Here is a 16,859-nt window from a genome sequence, read left to right on the forward strand (position 1 = left end):
ATCACTTTCACTTCCCAGCCAATCAGCGAACTCAGACTTTGAGAGGCTGTTATTTTTTAATTTTTGTTTTCCACGAAATGCATCTTGTGTATTATATAATCAAAAGCAATAGGAAGAGTTTTAAGTCTTAAAATGGTGTGATAAAGGGAATATTTACCCTTTCTCTTCTCAGAAATCATCCCAAAGCAATAAGGAGCAAAAACACAAACTTCATCTTTGATTAAAATTAGAGGTATTGAAAACCCAAACCACAAATTACATGGAAGATCTTCCAAATGTGTGGGTATGGAAGGAGGCAGAGAAGGGATGCTCATGGAGGCAGATCTCAGAAAAAGCCAGGAAAGTCTTCTCCAAGATGAGGTCTTAGGTGCCACCTCAGAATGCTGTTTGCCAAATGGACCTTGGTAGACCAGTTGGTATAAGAAGCTTCCCTATATAAGGTTTATTTATTTTATTTTATTTTATTTTATTTTATTTTATTTTATTTTATTTTATTTTATTTATTTATTTTATTTTATTTTATTTTATTTTATTTATTTTTAAAGATTTTATTTATTTATTCATGAGAGACACAGAGAGAGAAAGGCAGAGACACAGGCAAAGGGAGAAGCAGGCTCCATGCAGGGAGCCCCACGTGGGACTCGATCCCGGGTCTCCAGGATCAGGCCCTGGGCTGAAGGTGGCGCTAAACCGCTGAGCCACCCGGGCTGCCCCAGGTTTATTTTTTTTAAAGCAAGGAGAAGACCTAAATGACCAATGAGGCAGACAAGTCAGATTTGTAGTAAGATGTCTACCAATACAACAAGGGGGAGAAAATTACTCTGAATTGGAGTACTAAGTGCAAGAATAAGTCATCCTCTCCATATTACTTCATCATGAAATATTTGCTAGCTTGAAACACAGCCCAATCCTCTCCCCAACATACATCTCCCGCCAATAGCTGGCGAGCTTAACCCCGTTAAAAATTATTTGAAAAATAGACCAACATATTTATAAGTAGTACTACAAAAATAAAGAGTAAAATACTAGCAAACACAAGAATGACCACAAAGAAGTGGGGTTTATTTCTGGAGTACTGGGACGATCATATGTGTATCACATTGTATGTTATTATGTATGTATTTTAAAATAATATTTAATGTATACAAACGATGTTCAGTTGGAAGATATAACTGGGAAAATCTCCCACTTAAATAGCGACCAAAAAGGGTGTATAGCATGGAATGAATTTAATAAATAATACATGAGGGCAGCCTGGGGTGGCTCAGCAGTTTAGTACGGCCTTCAGCCCAGGGCCTGATCCTGGAGACCCAGGATCGAGTCCCACGTCTGCTCCCCGCAGGGAGCCTGCTTCTCCCTGTGCCTGTGTCTCTGCCTCTCTCTCTGTGTCTCTCATGAATAAATAAGTAAAATCTTTCAAAAACTAAAAATAAATAAAAATAAATAAATAATATGTGAGATCTATATGAAGATAACTGAGAGACACATGAAAAATAAAAAGGTGTATGATCAGCAATATCAGTCCACCCTAAATGAATCTTTAAATTTAATGAAATCCAAATAATCAACAGAATATTTTGAGGTGTGAAGACAGCAAGAAATGAAGAAGCTGATTTTAAATTTTATACGTTAAAATAAACAAGAACTGTCATGAACGTTTTTTTGGGGGGGCGGGGAGAACAGTAGAAGGAGGAACTGGCCCAACTATGTATTAAAATATTAGAAAGTGACAATAAGTATTTGTAACAGCAAAATAGTGGAAATTCTAAATAAAGAGGTAATACACAGGCTTTAAAAAGGCAAGAATGTAGGGCATTTTATGTACTGTTTTAAAGATGTACAACATTTTGTTAGAGAAAAGAATCCATGAAAAAATTATATCTTTGTCATTTTGGTGTGGAAAAAAAAAACCAAGAAGCAAAACTGTATAGTGCACTCCACTTTATGTAAAAATGGGGGCAATGTGATTACTGAATCCAGAAACTAACTTATATAGATGATCTCTGGAGGCAGTGACGATAAACTGCTAATATGAGCTGGTTCTAGAGAAGGGACACTGGTGGGCTGTGGAATAGGTGAGAGAAAGACCTCTTCACTGTTATTTCCTTTGGATCTTTTGGATTTTGTTTAATTTTGAAAAACAAGTCAATACAGAAATATTTTATAATTTTGGGAATGTGTCTCATTTCAATTATCAAATGAAACACCTATATGGTCAATTCCATTGAATCGAGACAATATGCTTTGGGTAATTTATGATGCTTGCACATCACTATAGCAACTCAATCAGATATTGTTCACGGGGAAGATCTGGAAAATTCTCACACTATGGAGACTTGTAAGGGTGGGAAGCCAAACTTACTCATCTGTTATAGAATGAAGAAAGGAAAAAAAAATCTCAGGGTGGTCTGTAGGGCCACTGGACACATTTTCTCCTATGGTGGTCTGACTGTTACAGTAACACTGGGCTTTTTATTTCACAATGGCCCATTTTGGTAATTCTCATGAAAAACCCCATTCATTTCAATTTTGGAGTTACTTCATACAGGCCCTCATTGACTTTATGTAAATGTTTCTAATTTATAACTATAATCCTATCATATAAGGTAAATTTTCCAGAGATTAACATCACTTTCTAATCCATGCAGTGGATCCCAGGGCCAACTCACTCCTTACAGGCTAATGAATGAGATTTTCCTGTTGGTTTTAGGCTTTTGGATTCAGAAACTGGCAATATGTTTAATCCATGTTATAATAAGCCATATTACAATAGAATTCAATTAATCTAAATTGGGCTCCATAACACTGGTTATTTCATATCCATGTAGTTCACTTGGTAAACGCTATCTGTAACTTGTCAGTATACTCTTAGAGAACTTATTTCTTTTGTCAAGCAAAGGGTGAGAATTAAGAATTTTAATATTTAGTTTACAGAATTCCAGGATAAATCTAGAAATAGACCCTATCAATAGAGTGCCTTCCAACACATGGAAAAACAAACATGCGGTGCTTATGGGAACACAAGTTGTATATTGTTTGGCTCCTCAAATAAAACAAAAATTAGAAAAAAATATACACCACCACAAAACAAAAACAGAAAGCAAAAAACTACAAGATGTAAATATTTGGATAACTCTCAAACCTTTTTTGCTGAACTTTCAAACATAAAATTTAAAGTTTCTAGCCTTGATTAGACACCCAATTCATAATTTGGTATCCAATACCTATTCCCCAGACATTAGAAATTGCATCATTCTCATGGCTATGTCTTGTTAGATGAAGAATGTCCTGGCAGCAGAATTTTATGGCTAGAGGTAGTGGTTAAGGACTCTATGTGTGCCCGGTTTTTAAACGTGCTTCTTTCCTTCAGGATTGGAGTTGGGATTGGGACTCAAGCCAACAGCGCTTCATCAGGAAGGAGTGGCACTGCCCAAATAGCAGAGAGATACACAGAACAAGGGAAAGGGGGAAAGGTAGGAGCATTATGTGAGACAAGAGTGGCATAGTGAAATGGGAGTAAGGCCTCATTTTTTACATTAAGTAGTAAGCCGACATTTCCTGAAGAATGTCACTCATGTCCTTTATTCCTATTCTTTTTAAGTACAGTTGACCCTTGAGCAACATAGGGTTAGGGGTATCAACCTTGTACGGTCAAAAATCCACTTCTAACTTAACTTTTGACTCCCCCCAAACTTAGCTTTTAATAGCCTGCTGTGCTGGCTCTTATCAATAACAAACAGTTGATTAACACATACTTTTATTTTTAAAATATTTTATTTATTTATTCATGAAAGACACAGAGAGAGAGGCAGGGACTTAGGCAGAGGGAGAAGCAGGCTCCATGCAGGAAGCCTGATGTGGGACTCGATCCCAGAACCCTGGGATCATGCCCTCAGTCAAAGGTAGACACTCAACTGCTGAGCCACCTAGGCGTCCCTTACACACATTTTTAAACTTGATTTAATTTAAGTATGCTTAACCTACAGTGTTATATTAGTTTCAGGTGTACAATATTGTGATTCAACAATTCTATGCATCACCTAGTGCTCATTCATTAACCAAGTGCACTCCTTAATCCCCATCACCTGTTTCACCCATCCTCCCACCAACCTCCCCCTGCCCCGGTGACTATTAGTTCTCTATAGTTAAGAGCCTGTTTCTTGGTTTGCCTCTCTCTCTCTCTCTCTCTCTCTCTTCTTTGCTCATTTGTTTTGTTTCTTAAATCCCACATATGAGTGAAAATGGTATGGTATTTGTCTTTCTCTAATTGACTTATCTTGCTTAGCATTATACTCTAGCTCCATCCATGTCATTGCAAATGGCAAGATTTCATTCTCTTTTATGAGTGAATAATATTCCATTATTGGAATTTGTAATTTTGGGGGTAAATACACAGTAATGTGATTACTGGATCATAGGGTAGTTCTATTTTTAACTTCTTGAGGAACCTCCATACTTTTTTCCACAGTAGCTGCACCAGTTTTCATTCCCACCAATGGTGTAAGAGGGTTCCTTTTGTTCCATATCCTCCCTGATGCTTGTTTCTTGTGCTTCTCATTTAAGCCATTCTGACAGGTATGAGGTGATAGTCTCATTGTAGTTTTGACTTGTATTTCCCTGATGAACAGTGATGTTGAGCTTTTCTCATGTGTCTTGGCCATTTGCATGTCTTCTTTGGAGAAATGTCTGTTCATGTCTTCTGCCCATTTTAATTGGATTATTCTTTTTGGGGGTTGTTGAATTGTGTAAGTTCTTTATCTATTTTGGATACTAACCCTGTATAAGAAATATCATTTCTTCAAATATCTCCTCCCATTCAATAGGTTGATTTTTGGGTTTTTTTGATGTTATTTTGCTGTGCAGATTCTTTTTTGTTTTGATGTAGTTCCAATCATTTATTTTTGTTTTTATTTCCCTTGCTCAGGAAACATATTAGAAAAGTGTTGCTCATGGCCAATGTCAGAGAAATTACTGTCTAAGCTTTATTCTAGGATTTTTATGTTTCCAGGATTTACATTTGGGTCTTCAATCCATTTTGAATTTATTTTTGTGTATGGCATAAGGAAGTGACCCAGTTTCATCTTTTGCATGTGGCTGTCCAGTTTTCCCAACACCAATTGTTGAAGAGACTTCCTTTTTTCCCATTGGATATTCTTTCCTGTTTTGTCAGAGATTAATTGACCATATAATTGCAGGTTTATTTCCAGATTCTCTATTCTGTTCCATTGATCTATGTGTCTATTTTTGTGCCAGTACCATACTCTCTTGATTACTATAGCTTTGTAATATAACTTGAAACCTGGCATTGTGATACCTCCAGCTTTGTTTTTCTTTTTCAAAATCACTTTGGCTATTCTGGGTTTCTTGTCATTCTGTATAAATTTCAAGATGGTTTTTTCTAGTTCTGTGAAAAATGCTGTCAGTATTTTGATAGTATTTGACTGCATTCAATCTGTAAATTGCTTTGGGTAGTATAGACATTTTAACAATAATTGTTCTTCCAATCCATGAGCATGGAATGTATTTCCATTTCTTTGCATTGTCTTCAGTTTCTTTCATCAATGTTTCATAGTTCTCAGAGTACAAGTCTTTTACCTCTTTGAATAAGTTTATTTCTAAGTATCTTATTATTGGGGTATAATTGTACATGGGATTGATTTTTTAATGTCTCTTTCTTCTGTTTCATTATTAACGTGTAGATGTGCAACAGATTTCTGCACATTGATTTTCTATCCTGTGACTGTACTGAATTCATTTATCAGTTCTAGCAGTTTTTCTGGCGGAGTCTTTAGAGTTTTTAATGTATAGTATCATGTCCCCTGAAAATGGTGAAAGTTTTACTACTTCCTTACCAATTTGGATGCCTTTTATTTCTTTTTGTTGTTTGATTGCTATGGCTAGGACTTTCAGTACTATGTTGAATAAAAGTGGTGAGAGTGCATATCCTTGTCTTGTTCCTGACCATAGGGAAAGTTTTCAGATTTTCCATGTTGAGTTTGATACTTGCTGTGGGTTTCCAATATATTGCCTTTATTATGTTGAAGCATGTTCCCTCACAACTTACTTTGTTGAGGGCTTTTATCATGAATGGGTTGTTGTACTTTGACAAATGCTTTTTGTATGTCTATTGAAATGATCATATGATTTTAGCCTTTCTCAGTTGTCTAATTTGTTGGCATGTAGTTTTTCATAATATTCTTACAATTGTTTGTATTTCTGTGATGTTGATTGTTATTTCTCCTCTTTCATTTGTGATTTTGTTTATTTGAGTCCTTGTTCTCTCTTTCTCTTCTCTTTTATTGATGATTCTGGCTAGAAATTGATCAATTTTGTTGATCTTTTTAAATAACCAGATCCTAGTTTCATTGATTTGTTCTACTGGTTTTTGTTGTTGTTGTTTTTAGTTTGTATTTCATTTATTTCTGCTCTAAGTTTTATTATTTCCTTCCTTCTGCTGATTTGGGGTTTTATTTGCTGTTCTTTTTCCTACCTCCTTTAGGTGTAAGGTTAGGTTGTTTAACTAACAACATTAGTTAAACAAGATATTTCTTGTTTTTTGAGGTAGGCCTATATTGCTATAAACTTCCCTCTTAAAACTGCTTTTGCTGCATCCCAAAGGTTTCAGACCATTGTGTTTTCATTTTCATTTGTTTCCATGTGCTTTTTATTTTTTTCTCTTTTTTTCTATGTACTTTTTAAAATTTCTTCTTTGGTTTCTTGATTGACCCATTCATTGTTTAGTAGCATGTTATTTAACCTTCATGTATTTGTGGTCTTTCCAGATTTTGTCTTGTGGTTGATTTCTAGTTTCATAGTGTTCTGGTCAGAAAAGATGCATGTATGACTTCAATATATTTTTGAGTTTTGGGGCTTGTTTTGTGGGCTAGGATGTGATCTATTCTGGAGAATGTTCCATATGCACTTGAAAAGAATAAATATTCTAATGTTTTAGGATGGAATGTTCTAAATGTATCTGTTAAATCCATCTGCCCAGTGTGTCACTCAAAGCCACTGTTTCCTTGTTGGTTTTCTGTTTGGATAATGTGTCCATCAATGTAAGTGGGGTGTTAAAGTCCCCTATCCCCTACTGGTTATTGTATTACTATTGATTAGTTCCTTTATGTTTGTTATTAACTGTTTTATGTGTTTGGGTGCTTCCATGTTGGGTGCATGTATATTTACAATTGTTATATCTTCTTGGTGGATTGTCTTCTTTATGATTATATAGTATCCTTCTTTGTCTCTTTTTACAGACTTTGTTTTAAAGTCTGATGTAAGTCTTGCTACTCTGGCTTTCTTTTGACATCCATTTGCATGATAAATGTTTCTCCATCACCTCACTTTGAATCTGCAGTTGTCTTTAAATCTAAAATAGTTTCTTGTAGGCAACATATAGATGAGTCTTGTTTTTTTCATCTGTCACAGCTTATAGCCTTACAAAGTTTCTTTTGTATATAAGTGTCTTCTTTTGCAGCATTTAAAATTCTTTCCTTGTCACTACTTTTTTTTTCAATTTCAATTACCTGGGGTGGACCTCCTTGGATTGAATTTGTTGAATTTGTTTCCATCCCCAGAAATCAGGAATTTTTCAGCTATTTCTTTAGGTACCTTTTCTGTCTCTCTTCTCATTCTCAGATCCTTATGATGCAAATGTTATTATGTTTGATGGAGGCACTGAGCTCTCTAAGTCAGTCTCATTATGTAGTAATTGTTTCTCACCTCTTCAGCTTGACCATTACTTTCTCTTCCAGGTCACTGATACATTCCTATAGCCTACTATGTATTCAATCTATATTTTTTATTTCATTCACTGAATTCTTCATCTCTGATATGTTATTTTTTAAAATCTCTTTGTCAAGGATATCACTGATATCCTCCACCCTTTTCTGAAATCCAGTGTATATCTTTATAAACATTACTTTAAATTCTCTATCAGGCATATTACTCATTTCTGTTTTGCTTAGATTTCGTATTGTGATTTTGTCTTGTTCTTTCACCTGGGACATGTTTCTCTGTCTCCTCATTTTGTCTACCTCTCTGTGTCTGTTTCTCTGTGTTAGGAAAGTCCGCTACATCTTCTGCTTTTAAAAGTAGTGGCTTTATGAAGAGGAGGTTCTGTAGTGCCCTGCAGGGTAGTATCCTCTGTTTACTAGAACATGGCACTTCAGGGGAGTCTCCTATGTGTGTTGCTTGCGTCATGCTATTGTGTCTGGGTAGCTTTGCCTTTCAGTCCAGATGTTTGCACTGACTCTCTGCCTATTGTGGGCTGTGCTTGCTCTCTGTGATGTTAGCGAGACCCAGGAAGACTGGCTCTAAGGGGGCATAATCACAGAAGGGCCTGGGGGTGAGGCAGCGGTATTAGAAAAAAATTTTAAAGTTTTTATTTAAATTCTGGTTAGTTAACATACAATGTAATATTAGTTTCAGGTATATAGTATAGTGATTCAACACTTCCATACCACACCTGGTGCTCATTACAAGTACACTTCTTAATCTCCATCACCTATTTCACCCATTGCTCCACCAATCTGCCCCCTGGTAACCATCAAGTATTAGAAAATTTGCACTAAACTGCTAGTCCTAGGCCATATCCTCCACAGCCTGGTGGCCATGAGTGATGGTGACAGTGGCTAGGGGTGCACAGTGTCTTTGTGGGGGGCAGCTGGGCAGGATGCACCTGGGTGGCACCACCAAATTTGCACTGAATCCCAGGCTGGATCACCTGAAACACAATAGCTGTAGGGGTATGATGTGTGGAGGCACTGGCTGGGCAGAGTGTATGCACACATTAATAAAATTTGTGTTGAGGGCTGAGGGCTGGCAGGCTTGGAGTAGACAGTCTTCAGGAGAATTCATGGGCAGGATATACTGCAATCCATCAGGTAGCAAGTGCTGTGCTCCTGCACCACCTCCGGCAGATGCCTCTGTGTTTATGCTAGGGGGCAGGGGAAGAAAATGGAAACTGCCAGTTCCTTTTTTCCTTGGAGAAGTCCCCCAACATGCTCCAAAATCTGTAAAAAGGTATCTCCCTCCGATTGTGCAAACTGTCACTTCTATGTTGTCTCTCCAAGGGCTGTTGTCTCTTTAAGGGCAGGGACCAGGCTATCTCAAGCCCTTCAGGCTCGCCCAGTGCTGAGTCAGCTGACTTTAAAGTTCCAGGCTCCAAGAATCGCTGGTTATACAAACTCTGGAATTCAGCCCCTCTGGATTTCAAGGCCAGACGTTATAGGGTTTTGTTTTTCCTGTGTGGTCTCCCTGGTGCTTTCCCCTGTCTGCGCCCACAGTGCCCTCCTCCTGCGGGCAGCTGCAGACCACCCTTTCTGTCCTTTCTAACCTCTCAGATACAGCTTCATCTCTACATTTATTGTGGGGTGTGTTATGCTAGCTTCAGATAGCTTTCTGGTTTATTTACTTGGAAGTGAATGTTATCCAGTTGTAAACGTGGAATGAGGTGAGCTTAGGGTCCTCCTACTCTGCCGTCTTCCCAAGGTAGTCAACACATATTTTTTAACGTCATATACATTATATACTGTTTTATCACAATAAAGTAAGCTAGAGAAAAGAAAATGTTATCAAGTAAATCATGAGAAAGAGAAAACACATTTTGCAGTACTCTCCTGTATTTATTGAAAAAAAGTCCATGTATAAGTGGGCCTGTACAGTTCAAACCTGTGTTGTTTTCAAGGGTCATTGGTATTCCCAAAGGTAACTTTGTCCTCTATTCTCTCATTCTCTCTCTTCCTTTCTCCCTCTCTTTTGGACATCTCAACTGTGTTCATGAATTTAGTCACTTTTTTTGCTTCTAGCTTGTCATTTGATTCCAGTCCTGTTTCTTCAAATGGGACAGTTTTATTTAGATTACTTCACTATCACTGCAGACTTAAAAATCTACAAAAACCCATGTTATCACTTCACTTATATTGGGTTACTCATCTTTTACATTAATATACTTCACCTTGGTCATCAGATTCTGCAAATATTTCATATATTTGTCTCTTCCTTTCAGATTCGATTCTGAATCTGACCCTGTCTGGCCCTAATCTTCCATCTAAGCTCTTATAAGAGCCACTGAGTTGGCCTGTCTGGATATGGATTCTGCTGCCTCCAGTCATCTTGCATATTGTGACCAGAATGATCCTCAATCAAAATTGTCAACAATTTTCTGTTTCCTATAAAATCAAGTGGAACCTCCTTTGCTTCTCTTTCAAGGTCATCCACAAATTCTTTACTCTATGTTTCCCCTTCCTCCCACAATCAACTTCCCTGCCCATCCTTGTCAACCACATGTGAAGGTGGCTATTATGAGATCCACTCAGATACCCTCTTCAGGCCTGATGCTCCCATCCCATCTCACCCCACCTTCTGACCCCAATGAATTAACTGCTAATAGCTCAAAGCGAGGTCCCTTACTAAGAGTTGTCCTTTTTTTTTTTTTTTTTTTTTTAAATTTTTATTTATTTATGATAGTCACAGAGAAAGAGAGAGAGAGGCGGAGACATAGGCAGAGGGAGAAGCAGGCTCCATGCACCAGGAGCCCGATATGGGATTCGATCCCGGGTCTCCAGGATCGCGCCCTGGGCCAAAGGCAGGCGCTAAACCGTTGCGCCACCCAGGGATCCCCTAAGAGTTGTCCTTAGTGAAAGAGCACACATACTCCCTCCAGGGGATGCCCTGAAGCCGGTGACTGGCTGATGTGGGATCCAAACCCCTGTCTTCTTTGCTACCATTTGGAACAACTCTAAGCACCATCCTAACACTACATTTCTGCATAGGATCAAATGAAGCCTCAATTACAATCAAATTGATCTTTCTGCCACACAATCCTATTTCCCCACTCCCTTACAGGTCTATGTTCTGAAATTACTCCCCAATAAGCCTTCTGCACAAAACAATTTATCTCAGAGTTTGAGAAACCAATCTAAGATAGGCAGTTCCAGGAGTGGTCTAGGATGTGTACTCTAAAACAGGATTTGGAGATGAATCACTTGTCAGTTGCCAAAGGTGGCCTCTGGCATGCTATAGCATGCACTGTTAATATTTTTCCCAGGGATAAACTGAGATAGGTTGTTGGTGGGGGGACTCCTATCTGGTGCAATACTTCTGATGCTTAAGAATTATAAGGTACACCAAAAAAATTATAAGGTACAGCGTGACTGTGGAATTGGGTAACAACTTCAAGCGGCATTGATTTATTGAAGAAATTTAAAAAAAGACTTGGGGTGATTGATGACCAGTTCATTCAGAATATGAGAGCAATATGGTCTTTGGCAGAATTTAGTTAAGCCCTAGTATCCTGCAGCCAGGCAGACTCAATTGTAGAAGTAGTGCTATTTCAGAAAAGTTTGGATTCTTAGCTCCAGCAAAATTTTTGTGCATCCTAATAAGGAAGGATTGAAATCCTAAAACTGGGATGGGAATACCTTGATAAATGTGGTCAAGAATCTCAAACTCCCCACTTCCTCTAAACCTGTTGGCCTGCTGTTAGGCACCCATCCCTCTTGGGATGTGCTGGGTTAGCTAAGGGATGAGCGTAAAGTCACTGCAGGAGCCAGGTATGTAGGTATGGGGTTGTGTCCTGAGGGTCTTGGATCAAGGAAAGGGAGCAGAGAATTAAGCTAGATATCACTATGGGAGCACACTCCCATGAGTCAGGACTTAACACTGTGGCAACTATCCCAGGGATGGTATTAAGGTATGATTCCTAGAGTATCACAAAAACTGATCCATACATACTCAATTATATAAAAATGTAAGAGCTTCCGTGATGGATGGTGGAGGAAAGCATCCACAAGCTCAGAGAAGTGAGCATGGAAAAGCATCTGGTATAAAACACTAAAAAACCCACCAGCCAATGACAATCCCAGGAAAACCTACATTCACCAAAGCGATGTTGCCTATGCTTGTTTCAGGAGCAGCAGCAGTATGGAGAAGCTCAGTCATGCCTGTTGTCTTAACCCCAGGGCTAACAGTAGGAAGAGATGCTATTAAAAAACTAGGCTCCCCGATGAATCTGAGAATAACAAGATTTCAAAATAATATGTCAGGTGTCAGTGCTTAACTTTCAGGAGTATTGTGAGCATAATTGTTCCAAAGAGTTATGGCATTGAAGTGGCATCCAGAGAGTCCCAACTTGGAGCTGATTAATAGAACATGGTGTTCCCAGCTATGAGATAGATGGACTGCCAACAAGGGGATTGCTTAATTTATGTAGTCAAAAGAAATCAATGATGGATTATCAGAGACAGAGGGCAGTATCTCAGTAAAAATCACAATTTCAGGCAGCCCGGGTGGCTCAGCGGTTTAGTGCCACCTTCAGCCTAGGGCGTGATCCTGGAGACCCAGGATCGAGTCCCACATCGGGCTCCCTGCATGGAGCCTGCTTCTCCCTCTGCCTGTGTCTCTGCCTCTCTCTCTCTCTCTTTCTCTCTCTATGAATAAATAAATAAATAATCTTTAAAAAGATCACAATTTCTTGTTCAGTTTCCAGATCAGACTGGAACCCACTAGCTGAGGGATGGGTTAATTCTTTAGAATTAATAACAGGACCCTTTAATAACAGATATATTCATTTATTATTATCCTGGTACTTAACCAGCAAAAAGTTAGGACTAGTTACTCAGGTAAATGTGCTATGTGGAAAAAGAGGAATACTCAGATCTTTTGAGGCTTATTGAACATTGGTTTAGAATTTACACAAATACCTAGAGACCCAATAAACAAACATGGCTCCATATATAAGTGCCATCAGATTACTAGCCCAAATTTGGTTCTCAGAGAGTCCACTGGTCTATTGACCAATCTGGTGATCCTTCCCCTAATCTTCAATGCATAATTGAACGGTAGTTTGAAGAACCTTTGCAATGATTCCTTGACTTCCTGAGTAAGAGCTATTGTGGGGAGGGGCAAGTTGAAGTTTCTGAGGCTTCCTATTCCAGCAAAAAGAGTAAATAAAAAACAATGCTGAATTTCAAAGGGGATGGAGGAAACTAATGAAACTTTCAAAGACTTGAATATTGTGGTTACTCCTATCATACTCTATGTATTTCATCAGGCCAGCTCCTGCAAAAATCAAATAGAACATGACAGGTGATAGGACGGTAGCTCCAGTTGCAGCTACTGTGCTCAAGTATTTTTTGTTTGTATATTTTTGGTTTTGTCTTGCTAGACTAGGTTACAACAGCCCCCAGCACTTAATCTGGCAAATGTGTTTCTAGCCACACCTATCAAGAAGAAGTGGATGCCATTGACATTAATTACCATGGGATAAACAAGGGCTTATGGTCTTGCCCTCACGTCTATGCTAGTTTCTTCCACCCTTTATCAAGATGTAGTCTAAAATAACCTGGATTTTATGGACATTCTGTACAATGTCACATTGATTGACCATATGATTGGCATCATGTAATCAGACCAGATGAGGAATATGGAGCAAGTATGTTGGAAGTCTTGGCTTATACATAATATATACACCAAACTCTAAGGGTTATATACTATAAAATTTAGAGAATAGGTAGTAAATCTTACAGAGATTCATAAGACGTCCGATTCCAGACGAAATGGAGTAGACACATTTTGCCTATTCCTCTACTAAAGACCTGGAATATTTATATATATATATATATCTATATATGTATATATAGATATATATATATATAATCTCAACATAATAAGGCTCTAAAAGTTGGGGGAGGGGCGCCTGGGTGGCTCAGCAGTTGAGTGTTTGCCTTTGACTCAGGGCATGATGCCAGCGTCTGGGGTTCAAGTCCCACATCCGGCTCCCTGTGAGGAGCCTGCTTCTCCCTCTGCCTATGTTCTGTCTCTCTGTGTGTGAGTCTTTCATGAATAAACAAATAAAATCTTTAAAAAAAAAAGTTGGGGGAAAAAGGCAAATCAGGTAGGAACCTCAGGATCTAAGGAATGACAATACAATGATTTTCTTGACTGCCCACACCCACCCCACCTTCCCATCATGTATCCCAGACTGAGTAGAGCCCAGAAATGCCAATGGATACAACCATCACCACCACAACAAAAACTACTTGGTTTCCCATTTTTCCCTTTTGGTAAATGGCCTGCTGGATTTGAGAAGTAGTGGCAGTGGAATTGGGTGAAGAGAGTGGCAAAGGTGGGTGGAGGTTAAGAAGGATCCAAATGATAACCTAAAGATCAATGCATTTAACTGTATTACTTATGATTTGGTCTTATTGGTTATCTCTTATGTAGAGCTAATCATCAGTGGTGATAGGACAATTATCAAATGAGTTTTATGGAAATACATTCTAAGTTATTCACTTAATAGCAAAAATTCATTTTCATTGACTTTATAACTTAAAAATCTATTAGCCAGCTTCAGAAACAAGTGAATTGAAATATCTTAGCCTCATTTAAGTGGAATATTCTGTCCCATTTAATAAATTAAGATAAATTATTTATTATTAAGTTAAATTTAATTACTTTGAAGTCCATAGAGTAAATCAACCATATGCAATTTTATTATAGTGCTTATTTTTTATTAGTAATTGAATTACTTGAATGGGATATAAGTCAATTAGTTGAAAAATAGAGACACTGTGAAACTAAGAGTAGTTAAATTAAGAAATGTTGAAACGTGAAAAGTGAATGTGAAAATGGACGACACTCAAGACAAGTTCTGGCTTGTTGAAGAGCCCTGGCCAGTACAAGGAAAAGATGAAGTTCTATTTGCAGCAGTTTCTCAACACTTCCTCATTCAGTATTTCTTATTCAAAGGGTACAATGAAAAGAGCTTAAGAATTCTGTCCTCAGCTGCTGAGCAATCTGTGAGAGGCTTGGAAACTCCCCAAGACCAGGATTGAGAGCTATCCCCATCACCTCTGGTCCTTGAATGCCTGATTCTGATTCTCTTTGAAGATGCCAGGCCCCAAAGGAGGTTGCATGATGTGGGCTAAGGACTGAACTCACCATGACTGGACAGAAGCACTTTGAACACACAATGCTCCCTCATGGCCCACTGAAACAAATTCTTAATTCAATTTTTATGGCACATCACACCAGGATCACATATAATCCTAGAGTATCTTTATTTGTTCTATAATTTAATAGTACACCTATAAAATAATTACATTATACTTATAGCTTTTCTTCATTTATAAACAGACAAAAAACAATTAAATACAATTTGAGCCATTATAAGGTAAACTTTGTACATATAAGAACCCCCAGAAGGAGCTTCACACTGCAGCATATCATATTGCTTCCATTGCTACACCCATAATTGGGTTCAAAGAGAGTGTGCTCATGTTTGTATTCTGTGGTTCATAGCTTAATCCTTCCTCTGTCTGCTTGGGTTCTGTGTTAATAAAATGACAGGGTTGGCTTTGCAGTCAGCCAGAGACTCCCATTCACTCCTACCCTACTTTGAGTCCATTGGCCTCCCGTACAGTCCTGTGGACCTCCTTCCTTCACTGCTTTTCTGCTGTGTGTTCTGCACGGAGTCTGACTCGAGGCTTCCCGATAAAGGCAAAAATTAATTCTGAACTTGGACACAGTCTCCACTCTTTCTCTCCATTCCAAGATTCCAGGCTTCAGGGATTTCTGTTGAGTTCTGCCTCCTGATTTAGGGCTATATATACCCATTTCCAAAACCCATACCCCCTTTTACAACAGCACATTCTGCTCAAGTCTCACGGAGTTACAGAAGAGACAGAAATGAAGCCTGCAGTGGGGAGGCAGGAAATGGATTCAGGGACATGCCACCCTTTGCTCTCCTGACCCCCCCCCCCCCCCATCACTGTCTACTGTCAGGAAGCCTCAGTTCCCCAAGCAGCTTATAAAGGGTCTCACACACCTGGAAATGGGCTGAGTGCCCTTGGCAGCAGCGCTTAACACCCAGTGCTCAGGAATTACGAATGAAAGGTTTTCAAAATGCTCTGATTCCCACCAATGGCATCTCATTCACATTTATCAGATTCCATAAACATTATTCACAGGGAAGCCTCTGTGGGCAATTTACCAAAGGGACTCAAAGTAAGTATAATTTTGCAAGAAAATAAATTATGTCAGCTTTCTGATACCAAGAGACCACAACATGAAAAACTCAATGAGTTCATTATAAAAATGAAAGGTAAGTTGATGTGTGATCCTTTTTTTTTTTTAAAGTCCATTCTTTGAAAAGGAAGCTGCTGTAGGACAGCTTAACTAGATTTATATTCTATGTATTTTATCTTTTACTTCCTCCTACACCACAAAGTGACCTGACTCCTCATATATTTAAATATTTCTTTCTTTTACCAGGAAATGTTTTTTTTTGTTTTTTTGTTTAGTGTCATGGCAGTCAAACCGTATCCCTTCTCACACCACATTTGCATATTAAATATCATAGGGCTTTTCAGTTCCCTGGTAACGACCTCCCAGTGAGTCCCCTCCCTACACCCATCCATCCCAACCCACTTCCTACATTGTGCTGCAATGCTTTAGTACCTTCAGTGAAATAGTCATTGTAAAATCGCAATGTAAAATCACCTGCCGTCTCCCTGCCCAATCTAAGAATAGGTGCATGACAGTGAACTGCTGACCAGGCATTATTTCTGAGTGAGACCCCTTGTGAGCCTTACTCAGAAGGGTGCTGCAAAGCCAGAGTCCAAACTCGTGAAACAATACATGGATAGGTCTATAGTGCTTTTTAACAGCTCTTTACAATACAGGTCAATTACAAAACCAGCGTTAATATGGAGACCTTTGTGTGTAATAATATTCTAATCGCAGCGATAATAGCATGCACACCAGAGTTCATCAGAGTCCACGGATGGGGGTGGGGGTGGGGGTGGGGGGGGTGGGGGGGAGTGCGGAAGAAGAGGCGGTGGTGGCTGGGGGTGGGGAAG

The sequence above is a fragment of the Canis lupus genome, chromosome 7 (genome assembly GCF_011100685.1).
Source record: "Canis lupus familiaris isolate Mischka breed German Shepherd chromosome 7, alternate assembly UU_Cfam_GSD_1.0, whole genome shotgun sequence".
NCBI classification, from domain to species: domain Eukaryota; kingdom Metazoa; phylum Chordata; class Mammalia; order Carnivora; family Canidae; genus Canis; species Canis lupus.